General features: G+C 40.7%; 1 protein-coding gene across 9 annotated transcripts in view; it reads left to right on the forward strand.

The window, feature by feature from the left end:
- The window catches only part of LOC124175042 (transcription factor Sox-2), a 304,766-nt gene that overhangs the window by 162,410 nt on the left and 122,938 nt on the right, over positions 1-19,418 (forward strand). For 2 of the 9 annotated variants that reach the window (XR_006869068.1, XR_006869070.1), the window contains exon 3: positions 3,211-3,260. The exons of 3 other annotated variants lie outside the window; for them this stretch is intronic. The gene's annotated coding sequence lies outside the window, so the exon portion shown is untranslated. Of the gene's footprint in view, positions 1-3,210; positions 3,265-3,453; positions 4,477-11,551; positions 11,724-19,418 lie in introns of those variants that run through there. 4 more of the 9 variants (XR_006869067.1, XR_006869069.1, XR_006869071.1 and 1 more) reach the window with 4 other exon arrangements.

Raw genomic sequence — 19,418 nt, forward strand, 5'->3', positions numbered from 1 at the left:
GAATTTACAATATCGGCAGGGAACCCCGATACCTATACCTCCGCTGTACCTACCCAACACCATAAATGCAACAGGTGAAATATACGCCGATGTAAGATCACGCCCGACGAATAACTTCTTCGACTCATCCAGGCACGGAAATACACTGTAAGAAACGATATTCCATGAGGTCCAGGCTGTCGTAAACGGATATTTCAGCGACTCGATCACCGGATTAAGGACGTTGGTCAGCCAGGAATGGAGAATCACGAGATGGTCGTACGTTGAGTATTTATGAAAGTATTATATCTTTAAGCTGCAAAGGTCCTTTTAAAGTTACGAAATACTAAGATTATAAGCAAAAGCGTAGATTTGAAATGGTTCGAAATCGAGTGGATTTATTCGATTTCACGGTACACTGGTTCACTTTATTCGGTAAACTACTAATTCACTGAAACAAATTCAAAGTACTTTCTACAAAGTCAACTCAATATTGTAATTTTTTGATTATAATCGATACCCGTGACATGTTCTAAAATTGAATATTCAACGATGCCGACATGATGAAAGAACAAAGTGTGTCACTGTCTTCGTAGAAAATAGTCTCTTGAACGAAACGAGCCATCGTAAAGCGAAGTCCAACGAATCTATTATATTTTTAACTATTCTAAACAAATTTGAAACGAAGCATAGACATTCAAGCTTTTTTTATAACCTCCAGTATTTTCTACATTGAAATTGAATAATTTGACAAACACGTGATGTAAGCTTTCCAGGTAAAATATTTATTTAAATGAAATCTTTTTGTTTCAGACAAAATCAGAATATTATTTTCATAGTCTGTTCTGTTAGTTTTCTGTTCGTAGTAAGATTAACGGAAAATACTGACTTTTGGCCAATCGACGACTTTAATCCCATTCCGAAATGAAATCGACAAAATTTGGCTATTCGCAAGACTTGCAATTAGACTTCCGTATATTTACACTTGAGGATTACTAGCAACCTGTTGTGAAGTACATTTAGTAACCGAAACACTTTGTCGGGTCGAACCTGCAGCGCTTAGAAAGAGTATTTTCCGAGGTATGCGTCCCCTTCAATGATGCACAGAATAGGATAAGCCTGCAATCCGTGAAGCTGCACAAATGACGCAGGCCTTTGTCGATTGCACGCAGTGAGAATGAAGAATGCAGAACTGCAGCAGCACGCGCGTGTCGTGCACAGGATTGTAAATTTCGTTCGAGTGACGGTTTAACCTTAGAATTGAGGTGGAAGGGGGTTTACCCTTCTGGTATATCGGCGCACCCTTTCCTCGACTGCCGCTGTTGATCGTTCTCGATTCTTGCCTTGCCTCCTCGAGATCTCGACAGGTTTCCCCCGGCAATTGCTTCCCGTTTTACAGTTGATTTAGCAAATAACGTGAAATGATCCCGGCCTCCCGACCCAGGAGAGCCGAGGCAAGGCGTCAATGCCGTTATTGTGCGGTGCGGTGTGCCTCTCAATGAATTATTTCAGGAGGGAGAGAAAAAGAAGAAGAAAAAGAAGAAGAAGAAGAAGAAGAAAGTTTTCAAGAATCCAGAAGAAAAGCCAAGTCGACTTTGAGGAAATTCACTCAGCGACGCTCAACTCGCGAATCTACTCAATTCCATCTCTGTAGGACTCCACATTTCTTCTCAATCTAATCGTCGTGCTGATAATTTTCGAAACAAAATTACAAAGTTTCCAGCATCAGACAGATAATATTGAACGAAATTATCAGTCACAAGTATTGTTTAAGGTAGTTCCTAAGACTGGAAATGAATTATATCACATTTTGGTTTTCTGCATATTAATGTAGTCGGGTTCATTATCTTTATTTGGATTGTTTGCCTAACCCGAAATTCTCAAAATTAAAGAAGTTACGAGCAGAAATATCGAACCTCGTAAGGAACGGATTTAGTACCCGTCTGTCCGTTGAAAATATAAGGCTGAAGGCAATGGTGAAAATTCAGATAACGTGACTCACCAGTAAAAACAATTCACAACTCTACTAAATTCCACTCAATTGAAAATCGGTTTCACAGAAAGATTGAGGGTACTTTAGCCTTTGAAGTGATCTTTGGTTTTGGTTTTTCGAACACTCCATTTGGCTGAAAACATAATTACCGTTTTCAACGCTGCGTTTTGCACACCGTGACTTCAGTCACCATAACAGCCACAATTTTCATTTTACGAAATAATTTTTTGTGTCAAATGAAAGCTGAAATTGCGTACTTCTAAACTTGATTAGCTCATTTTTTATCTTCCTTTACTCCCGAATCCATGCAATTTGGAAAATCGTGAACGTTGTACAAGGCTCTTGGGTTAGGAACCCCTTTAAGGAGAAATTGTGACTGATAAAAATACGAATAAGAGCTCCGCTGTTGCATTTTGATTTCGAATCACTATAAATCGTCGTACAATTCGGTGAAGATTTTGCATCGATTTCAAGCGATTTGAGATGAAAAATCGTTGTCCACGCTGTTTACGATGTTTCGTTTTTCGTTGTTTCATTTTCAGAAAAGTCACCGGAAGCCTACAAATGTATTAATTTACGATCAAATGCGATCACTCCGTAACGAAAAGTCCAAAAAAGTGTCATCTTCAACGTGACGAATCGATTCAAACTTGATGACTATGCTTCTCTGAACCAACGAAACACCGCTTTGCAATAATCTGTTCGAATATAGCAAAATCGCTTGGTTCCCTTCGATCTTGGATCCGAACGCGGCGCCGCTGCCTCGGAAACGGATAAAACAACGTCACAATGATAATTATTGGCGGTCAACTCTGCAGACGCGTCGACGCCTTCCCACAGCTTCGGGTCCAAATTCCTAAAAAAAAAGAAAAGATGGCCGCCTACGGTGTAACAATGGACGGGGTGGCGCAACGCAGTCTGGGCTAAAACCAGGTATCGTCCCGCTGAGTTGGGGCCAGGTGCACCTCAACCCCCGAGTAGATATATGCATTAGTCGGGCATTTCCAAGAACCTTCCGGGTGATAATTTATGAGCAGATTAATTGCAATATCGAAAACTTCTCGACCATAAACTTGCCCCCCTTTTTCACTCACGAGAAGCAAAAAGTCTCTGCAGCAATCCACAGACGCCTCGTTATGCGGATTATGTTACCTACATTGCGCGAAATTCGTACAACTTTTCTGATCTTCTAACAAGTTTCAAAAATCTTGACAGATTCCTTCCTTATCTTGTTTCAGACGACTGCAGGGAGGAGCTCGTTTACCGGATGTCCAAAAACAGCATGCAAGTGAGTAGTCTGATCAAATCGTAGAATCAATGCACTAAAAGACTTAGATCTTTCAGCTACTCCAGTTTAGAACATACATTTACAATCACTCGACTCGCGAGGTTTATACAGTAGGTACTGTGTAGTAAATCAAAGTGAAACTAGATCAAATACGACGGTCTGTCACCGCTGTAATTAGCTTTGTGAATTACAGAAATTGTCCAGAAACGGAGAGGCGGTGATTTCTGCAAGTAAAACAAACCAATACTGATCGCGAAGTCATCGGCAACCGATTTATTGCTTTTACGATGATCCTGAAGGATTTCTGATAGTTCTCGTTACCGAGCAATGGATCGCAGGTCAAAACATCACGTACAGAAACGCTTTGAGAATTATTATATGTTACATTGAAATGAAACTGTTTCGAAGACACCTGCGGCGGCTGATTCGAAACTCAGAGGTACCGGGTTCTCGGATGATTTATGCTTCCAGCAGGTGAAAATCCCGGGATGAACGAGATAGCTGGAAGCTTCTCCAACTTCTTCTTTCTCCAGTCTTTGTGGCGGGATTTGCCGATTCGCTAAGCCAAGTAGGATCAACTCTCCCCACCGCAATACGTTATTGGCAAGGTTCTGCCTAATAGGCTTTCCGAACGAAAGATCATCCGGAGAAAAATTTCACCATTATACCCATGCCTCCGCGGTCTCTTCGCCTCGGAGCGAACTTGTTCGTGCTCTCGCAAACACTGAGTGAGTCTTCGAAATTCATCCACCGAGATTTAGCCCCGCTTCTTTATCAGCATCCTCACCCCGGGCGACAGCAGCGGAGAGTATCGGGCGTTCCAGGATCGGCAGGATCAGATGTTTCGTGAAATTTTTCAGAATAGTGGAAGATGGATCGGGGACGAGGTCAGGGAGAAGGAGGCGGATGGACGCGTGGGAACCCGCGCCAGGACTAACGAGTCTAATCCTTCGCCGGGGTTCCCTCGGCCGGTCCTTCTGCTCCTGCGCTCCTGGAGGAAGATTAGCCGATCTCTACCCAGACTCGACGGTGTCCCGAACCCGCGCACCTGTGTTTCATCCAAGGTTTTTCCTGCGCCCTGCCCCCTTACAACTTTCCTAAGGACCTCGGCAACAGGACATCCCTGGGATAATACTTTGCGGCACATGCTGCGTCGATAGTGAACTCTCCTCTTTGTGGATCCGCCGATCCTTAAACTCGTTTTCAAATCAGAGAAGTATAATGTCAAAATGGTCGTAATTATCGAGTGTCCATCTGTGTAGCAAGTGCAGGTTCACAAATTTTCTGCAAGCTACCTAAGACCAAAGATGTCTAATTTTATGCAATTTTGATATTTTGTCATGTGAACTGACAATGATACGCAAGAAACCTTCGAGTATCAACCCTGTGACTCTTACCATTTAGGACGAAAGTTTTGTTTGATTTTTGAACTTTGAACAGATGCCTTGTTACATTTAAATTCTTATCGTATCTTTATCGCGAGAAAAAAATATGCGCCGAGGTGTTTTCGATGTAGAAAAGTCTGGCATTCCGACTGTGGAACTTCGTCTCGGACTAGATTTCGGTAATTGGTAAAGAATAAACATGTTTTTCAACATCAATTTTCTCCAACTCTTGAAGCATAAATTCTACATTTTTGTCTGATGGTTCGCAGTCTTTTACGTGATAAACTAACTTTCTTTCAAGATTCTGGAGACGTTATCATGCCGCGGTTTGTGATTGATTTTATAAAGCGAAACGTTTTGTCGTCGCAGCAAAACATTTCCATTCTAGTTACATTTCCAAAAAAAAAAAAAAAAATTAAAAATATCTTCATCCTACTTACACTTTTAGAACTATATTTCCAAAAGGCGGGTTCGGAAGTTTTATTATTATTATGATTATAGACTCTGTCGTGAAAAATAATCTGTTTAGAGTTAAAAGAATTTATAAACATGTATTATCTAAGTTGTAAGAGGTAGAGATCTGAAACTAGAACGGAAAAAATCTCAGTTGCATTTACTACTTTGGGAAGTGACACGCTTTTGATATTGACGTAATTTTCTTGACTATAACTTTTCTTCGTGGTAAGTCGGACGCTCGATCTAGTAACTCGGAGCATTTCCGCAGTAATTTTAACAGAAAATTGTGGTAATTTAAAAAAAAAAAAAAAAAAAAACTGTGATAGTTGACCTCATTTTACCGGATACGTGGTAACTCCAACGGTAATGTTTTTCGGTAGTTGCAGGATTTTCGCATTCTAGTACATATCGGCATAGAAAAAAGTGGTGTGTTCAACGATAGCCCGTCTGGTTGTTGAAAAATTAGAAAATCCCTAGTTGAGGCATTCGAAGGAAGTCTTTGTCCGCATTTTGGCGAGTAGAATCTCTCGCCTTCATCCTTGAAAACGGAAGCTCGAGCATTCCTTCTCGCTTATATTCTCGTCAGAGTAGATCACGGGGGTACGATAAGACACACGTCGTTGAAGATGTCCGGACGCCGTGGTGGACCATGCCGAATAATGCGGCAAGCTCAGGTCGAAGAGCGTCATTCAGCTCTGCGAGCGGTTAAACATTTTCCTCCTTCCAGGCCGAGATACGATCGCCAAGATGCATTGATGAAATCGGTGCGAGGTGTATTTAAGTTCAGGCCGCCCACTTCCTTTCACGACATCCCGAAGCGCGTCCCATCGTCCGTAGGCATGTACAAGGACACGCCGAACAGCAAATCCTCCTCACTTTTCTTCAATCCCGAAGGGATGCTGGATACGCCATTTGTCACTAATAGTAAAACCCCGTGATATTTCATCGAACGAAAATACCGGTAGTCCGGAGGGTCGCGGGGTGGGAGGTGGTACAATGGCTTCCAGAAGTCAGGGTGCATCCATCGAGTCCCAGAAACTCCCGACTCGGTCCTCGCTGCGCCCCCGTTATTGCCAATTTATCAACCGTCGCACCGCACCGCTCTGGCTCTCCAGGTACCGCGAGGCTTTTTCTGCCCGAAGAATAGGGGACTATAAAATTTGCCCAAAATATTCGTGTCCTTTTTCCCCGATGTAGGCTAGATGACCAGCGTGCACAAGAAAAAAAAAAAAAAAAAAATAATAAAAAATTCCTAATATACGTAATAGTGGCAGCAGCACAAACCGGGGACTTCATTTTGGTATCTAAAAAATTCAGCCCATCTTCGAGACATCGGGAACTAGTTCGCTTTGAGGTCAAACTTACCTGCGGTCAAATATATCAAATATAAATGTTAACCTTTGGCGCTAACACGTTTTGAAAAACTGTAATGTCGATTCACAGATTTTGCACACTTCTTTTTGGAACTTGACTATATCACGGTATGAATTATTGGTAGCTTGTTTTACAAAGAAAGTACCCTAGATGTATCTCGCTGTTTTTTTTCATTCTGTCATATGTTGCGATACATCAGAAAAGATCAGACACGTAATTTTCTTACGTTCGTGGATAATGAAAACCACCTCCTAAAAGCTTACCCGCCAAAATTATGGGTAAAAACACAATGAATAATGTCCAATTGGCTTCGTCTGACCACAAAAACTTGTTTTTTAACGAGTTTTTAGGGTAAACCTAAGGGATGCTGTTACCCCTCAAGCGGCTAAAGTGCATAAAAAAATGTGTTTCATGCTTTTTGACATATTCCAACGTATCACAAAATTAAGAAAATCAATCAGGTACGCCTCGGGTTCTTTCCTTGTAACTGATGAACTTATTGTCGAGTCGTTAAGTTTTGCCACGGACACTGCGACGTGATGTTTTTTTTTCCTTTATTTTTCTACACAAACCGAAGATTCCCGATGAATTCTGGTGAATTCTGACGGTCCTGAAAAGGTCCGCAGCGTAGTCGGCGTTCATTCATGGTTTGCCGGAACATTGGAATGCCATAAATTCTTGTGAGACCTTCTTGACGGCGAAAAGTGAGATAAGGAGACGCGCTTTGAGAAAGAGAGAGAGAGAGGGGGGGGAAAGAGAAAAAAAGAAATGAGTAAAAAAAATATCAGCATGAAGCATCCAAGCAAACCAATCACCGCCATTCATAGAACTGCAGACCGTCAGAGAGAGAGACCCACTCGTCTTCCGATCCGTGTGAAGAGGCGCTACGAAAACTTGAAACCGGATCATTTTCAGGAAGACGGTTCCATGCAGCCAGATCCGAGTGACAGGTCGGCGAATGCGACTAAAGACGATGTTTCGGCTCTTTGAAGATAGAGGGGGGAAAGGGGATAAAAAAAAAGAGAAGAGGCACCCTCCGCCTCTGGGTATATAATACATAAATCGGTTGGAAATTATGAGATATATAGTATCGGGTTTCACCGCGTTGAACTCCGAGATAGTCAGCTACCGAATTCAAACGCGGGAGAGAAGAACTTTCTTTATTGCGACAGTTGGTAGAACTGTGGTTTAAGGTACGAATGTCATTTGATAGCCCGCTGAGGAAGATGCGACTTACTCGTAGAAACGAAGGGCATGTAAGGGAGTCTTTTCACCCAATTGTAACTCGTTAGTCTCCCTATTATTGTGAATCGAAACTCAACTGCCGTTCTTTGCCGACCGCAAACCTCGGTCTTGAATCTCACAATAAATTGACGGAATGGAAAAAAATAAAAATAAAATAAAAAAATAACGCTTCGATCTCTTAGAATCGAAACTTTGTCGATCAAGTCGCGTCCCGTTTGCACGATGAATTGGACATCTTTTTTTTTTTGTTTCTTGTACGACGTCACGTTTATCGCGTGAAGTAAACAATTTTTCTTGTAAAATTTGGAATACGTTTTCGTAAAGGTATTAATTGTCACGGGATAATTTCGTCGATTGAAATAGACGAAAGCATTATTGCATTCTCTATAAATTGAGGCGACAATGGGAAATGGCACTAAATGGATTTAAACAGCGGGTAATTGCCACGCTAAGCGGTTCTGATTACTGCGGTACATTGACGCATGTGCGAGACCTCAGTATTCTTGATCGTAAAATTAACGGGCTTTGTGTGCGTGGATTTTCTTGATGGGATTAAAATATTTGATCAACAATATAGACACACATTTCTATATTAATCATGCATCTAAGTTCAACTTTTTTCTGGTTACATAGATTTGTTTTAGGTGGAATTATGGGTTTTACAAATTTAAAAATTTAATTTGTTACAGTAACTAAAAAAATTGAGTAAAACAGATATCGTTAAAAAAACTGTTTGAATATTGTTGGAATTACGAAAAACGAGGTACGCCTAACCATTTTGCGCTATCGTCGGTCCTTTTTTGTTAATTGCAACGCAAAATCAGTTTCTTCAGTATACTCTACTTTTTTAGCTAAACAAGGCTTTAACGTCAATTTATTCTTGCACAAGCGTTAAATTTTCGCAACAGTTACAAGAAAATCTACCAACAGTGATCGTAATGATGAAGAATAGTAACGAATAGCAGAATTTCCGGTAACAGCTATAAAACTAATTTTCATTTTCTACCCAGAGCCATATTATTCGATGGTGGTGAAAAACGAAAACATTTAACGACTGAGCGGTAACCGGAATCAAAAATTTCTCTAATCGTGGAATTTCTAAACGTGCAAAGACCCGGTTCGGAGCAGCGCGCGTTGCCTCATCCGAAAGACTATGTCGTGGTTAGACGCGTGCAAGATCAGCAACGTGAGGGGTAAGCAGAGTAGCCAGGGGTTCTTTGTCTCGAGGATCGTTCCGAAATTATCCCACCAAGCCAAATTACACGTCCTCGCTTCTCGGGCCGGAGACGCGGGGCGGCGTCCCGCAGTTTTGATTATCGCGGCAGCGGCGAGCGGTGGCAGGTAAAGGGGTCCTCCACGCCTCCCCCCACCCCCTTTCCCGAGGGGCCCTCGTTGGGCCAGCTGCGCCCCGATTCCTGCCGACGTCGCTGACTGACAGTTGAATGCGCGGGGCCCGGCGAACCTTCGCTACCTGCGATCCCGCGTGCGGGACGACGCGTAACCGTATCCAGGCGCGCCCTGGCGGCCCGACCGACCAGCGCCAACCCCGCAGGACCTCGAGTCCTGCCCCGCTGACGGGAGTCGAGTTACCGGGACGCGCGCACCGCGTGGGCGCATTGTGGACCCGGAGGACGCGGCTTTGTACCATTTTCACCCGCTGCAACCGCCGCGTCGCGTCGCGGCGCTACGTTCCGACGGCGTCGGGACACCCTGTAATTGAATGGTCAAATGCCGCGACGCGATGGAATAAATTGTTTTATCCCGTCGCCGAGGTTCACCGGAAAGCCACCGAGTCTTTGAGGTAAGGGAAGGGAATCGTTAACTCGTTGAAAAAAAAAAATACTTTTTTAAAATTTTTTTTACAACATACAGGCAATTTATTTTGTATTAACTGATTACAGTGTTGTAGAGTAACATTTCGTTGTGTGTTTTCTGAAAATTTCAGTGGGAGATATTAAAAACCAAGCCGTTGGCAGCAAATCTTCGGAGACGTCTCGAAATGGAGTTGTTTCGCGGTGACGGTTGGAACTCATCACTGGGTCATCTGAAATCAAAAAATCAAATTGATATTATTAGCTTATGAGTTTCGCCAGGTAACGCTGTCGATTTTTTTTTTTTCTTTTTTTAATTGTTTTTTCAACTTTTGGTAACACTGGAAAGTTAAAGAAGCGATTTTCGCTAAAAAAATCGGCTAACTTGTTATTGTACAATAAAAAATACCAGCACATTTTAAAACAAACTCGACAGCGTTACTTGGGGAAACTCGTCTTTCCGATAAATCGATTAATCGATGCGATTGCCTCGTAATAATTCTGCAGGTCAATCGGTATACGACTCGCAACTCATTTACAACGTTCGAATTATAATTGTCCCTGACCGTTGTAAAGAGATTTTGTATCTACGAGTCATGACTCTGTGTATATGTCATAACTCGGATGCTGTATAGTTCGAAAATGGTAAACGAGTTACGAGTCATGTACCGATTGAGCTGCGGAATTATTATGAGGCAACTTCGATTCATTGATTAATACAAATTAATTATTAAAATCGAAGAAACGATTAATCGAAGCTGCCGATTAATCGATTAATCGCACAGCACCAGTTCTATCACGTCTCGTCACTAAATTTTGAAAATTGATTCTGGAAAATATTATTATTATTAACCCATTCCAAACTGAGCTCATTTTTTCTTAAAATTCTCTAATGAAAGAACGACCTTAAGTGGATGGAAGATAATTCTTTACCGACCGCGTTAAATGTCACTTAATTTGACTTATGTTATCAAAGTCTACGCGTCATCGATTTTGAAAATGACGGGGTCGGAGCAATTCATCCTGCAATGTCGGATAAAATTATCTAAAAAGTTTTTTCTAACGCAACAATGAAGCCAAAAAATCTATTCCTGCCATTTGTAATTACTACTTACCGTAACAATTCCTATATTTCCTACAGAGCCTACTTCTCGCAAGAACCAAAAAAGTTTTTCAAAATTTTCGTTCGACTAAAGAAGTATAGTGTCGAAACTGGATTGACAAATGATCATTTCAACTATAAAATACTCGAATATTAAAGAAACAAAACACTTTTTGAGATTGATTCAACTTCTGATTATTTACTTTGAGAAACGACTTGAAATGTTAGAACCTTACGGTCAAGTTTTCACCGACCGAGTAATAAACCACTTACTTCTACTATTACCGAAGCCTGCGACGCAATACTAAAGTGAAAATTCCACAAGTAGCACCATTCAATCAGAACATATGAAAAATATTTTGTGAGGTTAGAATAAATCCAGGAAATGTATCGCTGTAGTTGAATTGCCATTAATTGCAGGGGCCGTTATTCGTAAGGTACGAAACAAAAAATTTGCTGCTTACGTGATATCTATATTTTATATATATATACAATAATAACGCAAAATTCTGATCCTTATTGGAGCCTCGAAGCCGCCATTTTAATTCGAGCCCCCTTGTGTCGCCACCTGTTGGCAAGTCTTCTACTCTTCTTACATCACGGAATTTTGTACACTTTACCAGGCCGCATGTGTTTCTACCCGAATTTAAGCAATTCCTTGATTTTTATAGCCAAACACTAATGTAAATCAACGTTGTGGCGTTTCATACGTTTCATTATTAAGACTTTAACTTCTCACCTGTCCGAGATTAGCAAACTACACGTTTATCCATATTTTCTTAAAAATTTGTTCACCTTTAAGTCAAGCTTTTTGCAATTTCTATGTTAATATTCACTGCTTACATTGGTTGTTTGAAAAAATGAATGTAACTTACCTGACGACTTCCACAATTAATATTGAAAAATTTGCATTCATAGGTAGCTTGCGACGGTCAAACACAGATGGCAGCATACGGGGGCTCCAAAAACATGGCACCTTCCGAGCTTCCAATGGACCCACGCTGCAACCATGCCAGTTATACCCAATCGGCTATCCAGTCAGGGATAGGTATCTTCGTTTGCAGTACTTTCAAGTGACGGTACTTAGGCGGTAATAACGGTCGAAATAAGTGTCATTTTTTTCGATCGGTAAAGACTGACTACAGCATTCTCGTTAAGACGGTTTTGGCAAACTTGGGTCGAACTTTTACTTGACTTCCCGTTTTAATAACTCGTGTCGTTTCTTTGACGTGAAAAAATAAATGGTAGCTAGATTTAAAGTACCGTTTGCGAGAAAAGAAACCAAATTATACATTGATATATTTTTCTCTCATCTATCCGAGTTGTACATCAGAGAATTGCGAAAGAATAAAAATAACCAATACTCACTAGGATAGTCTCTGTTTAAGGCTTGGACGGATTATTAATCATTCGCCCCCCCAAATCGGCTCCAAATAATTCAAAAACAATTTCCAACATTTTTGACGAATTGCAAACCCTCTAAATCTAACTTTTTTTTTTCATTTAATGAATGCGCAATTCGTCTAGATTGCCTAGTATGATGATACGAATGTTTTATCAGATAGTAGCACCAACGCCCACTAAAGTCTCATTGTTATAGATTTTTTTGAAAATTATTACTCTTGCAATAAAATATATATTCCATGACATCTCGATCAATCTCGTTACACATCGATGTCTCAGATTGGCTTTATAATTTTTTATATGATAATACGTGACGATAAACGCAATCGCAACTTTTTCAGAAGTATCTGAAGTATGATTTAAAAACATAAAACGACAAACCCCACTTTCTAAAAGCTTCGAAAATTCAGAAAAATCACATGAAATATAACAAAATTTTTGACACCCATCAGAAGATGGAGATTTGACAAGTTCAAAAGAGAAATGAGAAAAATGATTTAAAATTATATCATTATTATTAATAATTATCATTTTTGTGTTCATTCTTACGTCAAAAATGCAACCGAATAATAATAATTTTTAATCTTTTTATTTTTCTTACTTAGCTTTTGAAGTTATGAAATCTCCACCTTCTGGTAGGTGACAAGAATATTGTTATATTCACAAGATATTTCTGAATTTTTGCAGATTTTAGAAAGTCAGGGTACCTATTTGTTACAACTTTTTAAATGCTACTGCAGACACCCTGGGTGGAAAAAATTTTGGAAAAAAATGGGATGGCGTTTTTCTTCATGTAATCTTATACAAAAAATTATAACGCCAATCTGAGACATTGACGTAGAATCTTGATCAAAATATCATGGAATGTCCCATACTGAGAATTTATCCGAAACACGTATACTTTAAATCGGAAAACCTCTTACGAGGATTAGATAGAGTTGAGATAAAAATCTGAAAAAAATTAGGGAATTGCTTTTGAATAATTTGGAGCCGATTTAGCGGGCGAATGAAGAAAAATTCATCCGAGCCCTAAACAAGAACCACCCTAAATTACTCACTGTTGTTGCAAGAAGTCTTTGACGAAGGGCGCGAATCCTGCGAGACTTCTGATTTTCAGAGTATCCAGCCTCTTCGACATCCGCGAGTCTTCGACCCAGTAACCCGATTATCGTTACCTCGCGATAATGGCAACGAAGACATAAGCGGTATAAATTCTCCAGCATTAAACCCCCGGAGCAGGCATCTGAGAACCGATAAGGTCGTAGGTATAAGGCGGGTGGTCGTTGGGTGTCGCGGACATCGATCAGGGTTGTTCCCTTCGTCCGTCGCCGGGAGGTTGATGGATGCGAGATTACTGCTGTAGGGACACTCGTTGACACCCGGTGATGTATCACCACCTTCGCTTACACCCAGAAGCGACTACTTATCCCGAAAATAGTCGGGAGTGTCGGCATGTTGGAAAAGAAAACTTCACGTATTTTACTCGCTGAATTAACCCCGGACACTTTGGTACAAAATCATTTTTTATCGTCCTTCTAAAATCTCTAGAAAAAAATCAAAGTCAGTCGACGGCAAAAACAATGATCGTATGGGTTGAAATATGTAACGAAAAATGGAAGAAGATGTGCGGGAAATAATAAAAGATAATTAACCAAATTGTACGATAATCGATTAAATTCTAATGGCAAAGTGAACAAATCGTATTAAAACCTTTTTGCTCGCTAAAATAATTGAGTCGTTTTAAATGTTGAGAATGAAAAGTAGTTCGAACATTGTACGAAAGGACTGAACAGTCTTGAAGTCATGGTACGCTAGGTGTATACCGATATCTAAAACCCATGATGTTTTACGTGCTGTTCCATAGATTTTTTCGAACTTTGGTCAATTACCACCCGAAGCATGTCGGCAAACAGTACAATGATGATCCAGAATAGAAAACGATTTGATACCGCTAAATTTAAAAAGCTAAAAAAAAAAAGTTAAAATACGATTTGTTCATTTCGACGGAACTCCGGCATCCGCTTAATTCGGAGATTTACCTTGTACGCAATAACCTAAGTTAGGTTAGTTATAACCTGATATTAAAAAACGCGAAGTTAAGCTTGTTGAATATTTTCGCCAGCAGGTAGGTATAAACGTATAATCCTTACGTTATATGTACGTATAGTATCTGGCTTCCGCAGGGGTATAAAAATATATATAGAAGAATTCGAGGAGGCTGTTTGGTTGAAAAACCCCGCTATAGAGAGCGGGAGATAAGTTGATGTTGTCTACGTTTTTTGCGTTTACTGCGGCCATCTTCCACCACTTTTAAACTTCTTTTTCAGGGTGGGTTGGTTGGTCCATTTTCGTTGACACGATGTATCGCATACAAGGTACTCTCTGCGAGGTAAAGCAGTATATAAGGAATAAGAAGAAGAAGAAGAAGAAGAAAAAGAAGGCGAAAAATGAGAGAAAGAAGAAGAAGAAGAAGAAGAAGAAGAAGAAAAGGAGATCGAAGAAGAGGGTCAGAGGTGGCGCGAAGCTCCGGGTAGCGTATAGGTGGTGAACGGGGCTGGGGGTGAAGATGGGGGTGGGTGAAGGGCGAGACGGTGAATAGAAGATTGGAACTCTTTCTGCGGTGACGGGACTCCTTCCGGCGAAGAGGCCGATAGTGCCGGCTATTTCCGGTGCCCACCGCCATGACATTGCTATCGCGCAAAGTCCACCCTCGGGGCTTCCCGGCGAACATGATGCTCGTTCGGTAGGCGGCGGTTGTCCGTGTATCAAACCACCCTAGCTGCAAATCTGAGCATCGTTTCTAAAATTTTTTGAATTACCGACGCTACGAAATACACACTTTCGCGACCTTTCCTGTATATCGAAAAGAATGTCTCGGGTCTCGGAAATTTACCCGTACTTTGACCGTATTTCGTTATTCAATTCCGTTAGGAGGATATTACCCGGGGATGAGTGCTGAACGTTGTTTCAATATTATTAGGAATTTGGAACACCTGCAATGACTGTCTTCGCGATTATACGAGGAAGTATCCGGTGAAAGTGCGGACTCTGCGCGGAGAGATTAAAAGAGCGGATTTTACTCAAAACCGTGGGAAAAGAGAGACACGTCAGATTTTTTTTTTTTTTTTTTTTTATGTAAAACATGTTTGGTAAAATGCAGAATTTGTTCTAGGAACAGTGAAAACCACTGTGTGCAGAATGAAATCTACTAAATTCATGCTAAAAAATATACGACGTGGCTATTTTTCACAAATAAACTTTGATGCGTCCCTCTTTTCCTGTAGTTTGGAGTAAGATCTGCTACTTTTCTTCTCTCCGTGCGAGCTACGTGAAAACCTGTGCATCTGTTGACGCCGGCGGTGTGCGTGTGGCTCGAAGTGGGCAGTTTCACGAAAAACTTTCGGTATTATTAGAAACAGAGACAACTGGGAGGTATTATACCCTTTTTGGGCGTAAATACTTATTCCTGTTAATTTTCACGAACAAACTACCTTAAGGTTAACTACGACCAATAAAAGGATTAACTTTTGGGTACGAGAAAGAAAAATGGGAGGAGCTTAGATACCGACAGGGTTTGAACACCGGCGTGGAACCTGCACTCACCAAACTTGGCTTAATAAATTTACTAATCCGTTTACCTGAACTATACACGGCAATAATCTGCCCGCTTCACTTACATTTACACAGTGTGAATCGACTTATGCTATTGTCCGAGATATAAATAGTAGGACCTAGCAAATAGGGAAAATTAGGAACTCCATTTTAGAGTTATAATACTTTTGTTCGAATCGCGAGGCACGAGGTTTTGATTTATTGTAAGGTTGTCAACGGGGCGGTAATTGCGTATTTGAATGAAATTTTCTTTTTCTCCATTTTTAGGGGTGCACAATGCAGTGCAAGCCAAAATAATGAGGACGTATTTTTTGTTTTTCGTTAAGAATGATAATTTTTAACGTTATAGGTGATTGAATTTCAATGATTTTAATATATACAGATATATCTTAACATGGGTGACGTCACAATGTTATAGTTTTCAATCTGTTATATCAATGACAATTTTTATTTAATCGAAAAAATAAAACATACGTCCAAAATATTTTTTTTCCAATCTACAAGAATATGAAATAAAAAAATTTCAATCAAATACTCAATTCTCGGAAAATTGGAATGATTTCAATTCGTTAGTATTGATTTTGAACGATCGCTATTAACATCTACCTTATCGTGTGATTTTCGCTGATTTCCTGTGTTACGATATTTCGAATTATTGCGGAGATTTCATATCCGACTGTCGGTGATTTCCGAGAAATCACAACAAATCCATATATACTGTAAATTCTTGAAATCGATGATAATCGCCAGCAACGAAAGCATATCAGACAGAAATCATTAACAGGCTTATGAATTGAAACCGATGTGTGTTGAGAAAAATTTCATTTGTTACAGTAACTAGAAAGATTGAGTAAAACAGGAATCGTTAAAAAAAACTGTTTAAATATTGTTGGGATTACGAAAAACGAGTCACGCGTAACCATTTTGCGCTATTGTCGATCCTTTTTTCGTAATTGCAACGCAAAATCAGTTTCCGAGGTTTACCGTACTTTTTTAGGTAAATAAGGCTTTAACGTCAGTTTATTGTTGCACAACAACAGTTACAAGAAAATCTAGTAACAGTGATCGTAATGAGAAAGAATAGTAACGGATACTAGACTTTCCGGTAAAGGGCTATAAAACTAATTTTCATTTTCTCCCTAGAACTGTAATATTATTTGATTAAGTTAAAAAACGAAAATATTTAAAGACTGAGCGGTAAGCGGAACTAAAAATTTCTCTCAGTGTACGTTTACCATAAGATTCACAACAATATCGACGATTTCCATAGCTTCTCCGATGATTTCAAAAGCACTGTCATATGATTTCGAGTAAATTGCAATGATTTCCGATGACTTCGGTATTATCTCGATCTATTCATCGTTATCGCAAAGAATATATTTCACTCGATAACTTTCATTCGATTTCCAATTGCCGAACGTGTAACCTTCGTTGAATGGCTCCTGAAATCCGTAAAACGATCATCATCCTCACGAGATTCGTTGTACGTCAGGATTCTTTCACGATTTTTCGAGAATCGCTTCAGACTCCGTTACGTGTACTCGCAATACCAACGTACGCTTAGTGAAAGGTAGGTACGTGTGCATGGACGCGGGTGTAGGCGCACAGTACACTTTTAACCGTTAATTATTCAACGGCTCAAGGGAGAGACGTACGTCGACGAGCACGCCATCATCTCGTCAATGTTGCATGGCCCGTGATTGCCGTGGTCCGCGACATCGTCGCTTCAATGTTTCCACACCCAACCTTACATGCATGGTCAAACGTAAGGCTAAACTACACTGACAAGAGAAATTTTTAGTTCCGGTTACCGCTCAGTCCTAGACTATTTTCATTTTTTAAAACAATCGATAAAATATAGTTTTAGGTAGAAATTGAAAATTAGTTTTCTAGCTGTTACCGGAAAGTCTGGTATCCGTTACTATTATTTCTCATTACGATCGCTGTTGCTGTATTTTCTTGTAACTGTTGCGAAAATTTAATGCTCGTGCAACGATAAATTGACGTTAAAGCCTTGTTTGATTAAAAAAGTAGAGTAAACCTCAGAAACTGATCTTGCGTTGCAATCACCAAAAAAGGATCGACAATAGCGCAAAATGGTTACACGTACCTCATTTTTCGTAATTCCAACGATATTCAAACAGTTTTTTTTTAACGATACCTGTTTAACTCATTTTTTCAAATGAAATTTTTCTCAGTTTAGGCTGCGGATAACGTCGGATGGAACATTAAAGCAAATGACGTCACAACGAGTTAATTATTCGATGACTCGATCTGATTAGCGGAAAAATGAGACCCTTTTATCGCCTGGCACATAGGAATATCAAGCGTCGCGGATCCCGTCGATTCATTGCCGGGTTATTCAATTACTACGAATGGTCGATGAGATTCCGAGGTGAATCGGGCCTTCGGGACGACGGGTCGCTGAAAAAAGACCTAGGACAGAAAAAAAAGACCACCCGAAAGGCGAGAACTCGATTCCGAGTTGTGGCACCGAGCTCGTGGCGTTGCGCACGGTTAGCCGTTTCAGTCTTCGACGATCATTACAGGCCCGGTTTTTTCACGCGATCCATGGATCTTGGATCTGTGCAGGCGGACGTGATCGCGACTGTTGTACCGGTTTCGGAAGTGATTAATACCACGTCGCCTTGTACCGTATTGTACACGTCATTCCCAAGAACCATAAAATCCAACGCGACACTTTAAAAGTCATCGAGCATAGCTTCGGCATGTTGATCGTCAAGAAATGTTATGAAAAACGGCATTTCGACGCGGTCTGCACCGCCAGTTTTATCAAGTATAATAAAACTTTAGTTTGACCGAAGAAAGGAAAGAAACCATTGTTCCGAGTAAATTGCTAACGACTGAATGATCCGTTTTCTGTCTTGTTCAAAATCAACGGTTGTCATAATTTTAAAGTTCGCATACACAGCGGCAAACCGTCGTTTAAATTTATGACGGTTGGTCACCTTGGCAATTAAATACTCTCGAATTATAAACGGACGCGCATTAAATCTCAGCAGACGACGGACTATTCGGTCCCTAGATGTTCACCCTGTACACATACTTCGTAAGTGTAGGTATACAATTTTTTGGATTCGGATTGGCAGTCCATCTGTATCTAAGCGAATACTCTTCGAAGCAAAGGAATACGAGGGAAAAAGTTGAAAAAATGATTTACCAACAACTACTAAAATCCGGCAAAGCTACCGTCGTTATACCTACTTAACCAGAATCTGTTCGCTGATTGTGCTAACCATGTTCCGCAAACAAATTATGTCATACCGTACCCCGTACGAACTTTCTGCATGACGTCCGAATTCGATGATTAGATAATCGTTGGAGGCGGTCTCGATTGGGCTTGGATGTTTTTTCGCCGAAAACAAAGTCGCGTGCGCAAAAGCTTCGTAACTTTCCGCAAGTAGGTTCCGCAACGTTTCGCAGAGAGGACGCTAATATTTCCAGGAATCCACCAACCGATACTCTACGTTTACATTTGGCTTACTCAACACTCTACGCAACCTCCCCGCAGGCTACCAATTCGCATAATCGATCAGGTCCGGCGCGTCTAAAGGGTGTTCGAATGATGTTCGGGTGGGGGCGGGCAATTCGTAACAGTCGGTAACGCGGTGTAGACGTAATGTGGAAACCGTGTCGCGTGAATCCGGAACCCGCGACCCAACGCTCATGGCGCGAAATTTTGCAGCCCCCTTCCCCTAGACCCTTTTTTAAATTCAACCGCGGATGCGGGACGGCTGGTCCATATTAC

This window comes from Neodiprion fabricii, chromosome 2 (genome assembly GCF_021155785.1).
Source record: "Neodiprion fabricii isolate iyNeoFabr1 chromosome 2, iyNeoFabr1.1, whole genome shotgun sequence".
In the NCBI taxonomy this organism is placed as follows: Eukaryota; Metazoa; Arthropoda; class Insecta; order Hymenoptera; family Diprionidae; genus Neodiprion; species Neodiprion fabricii.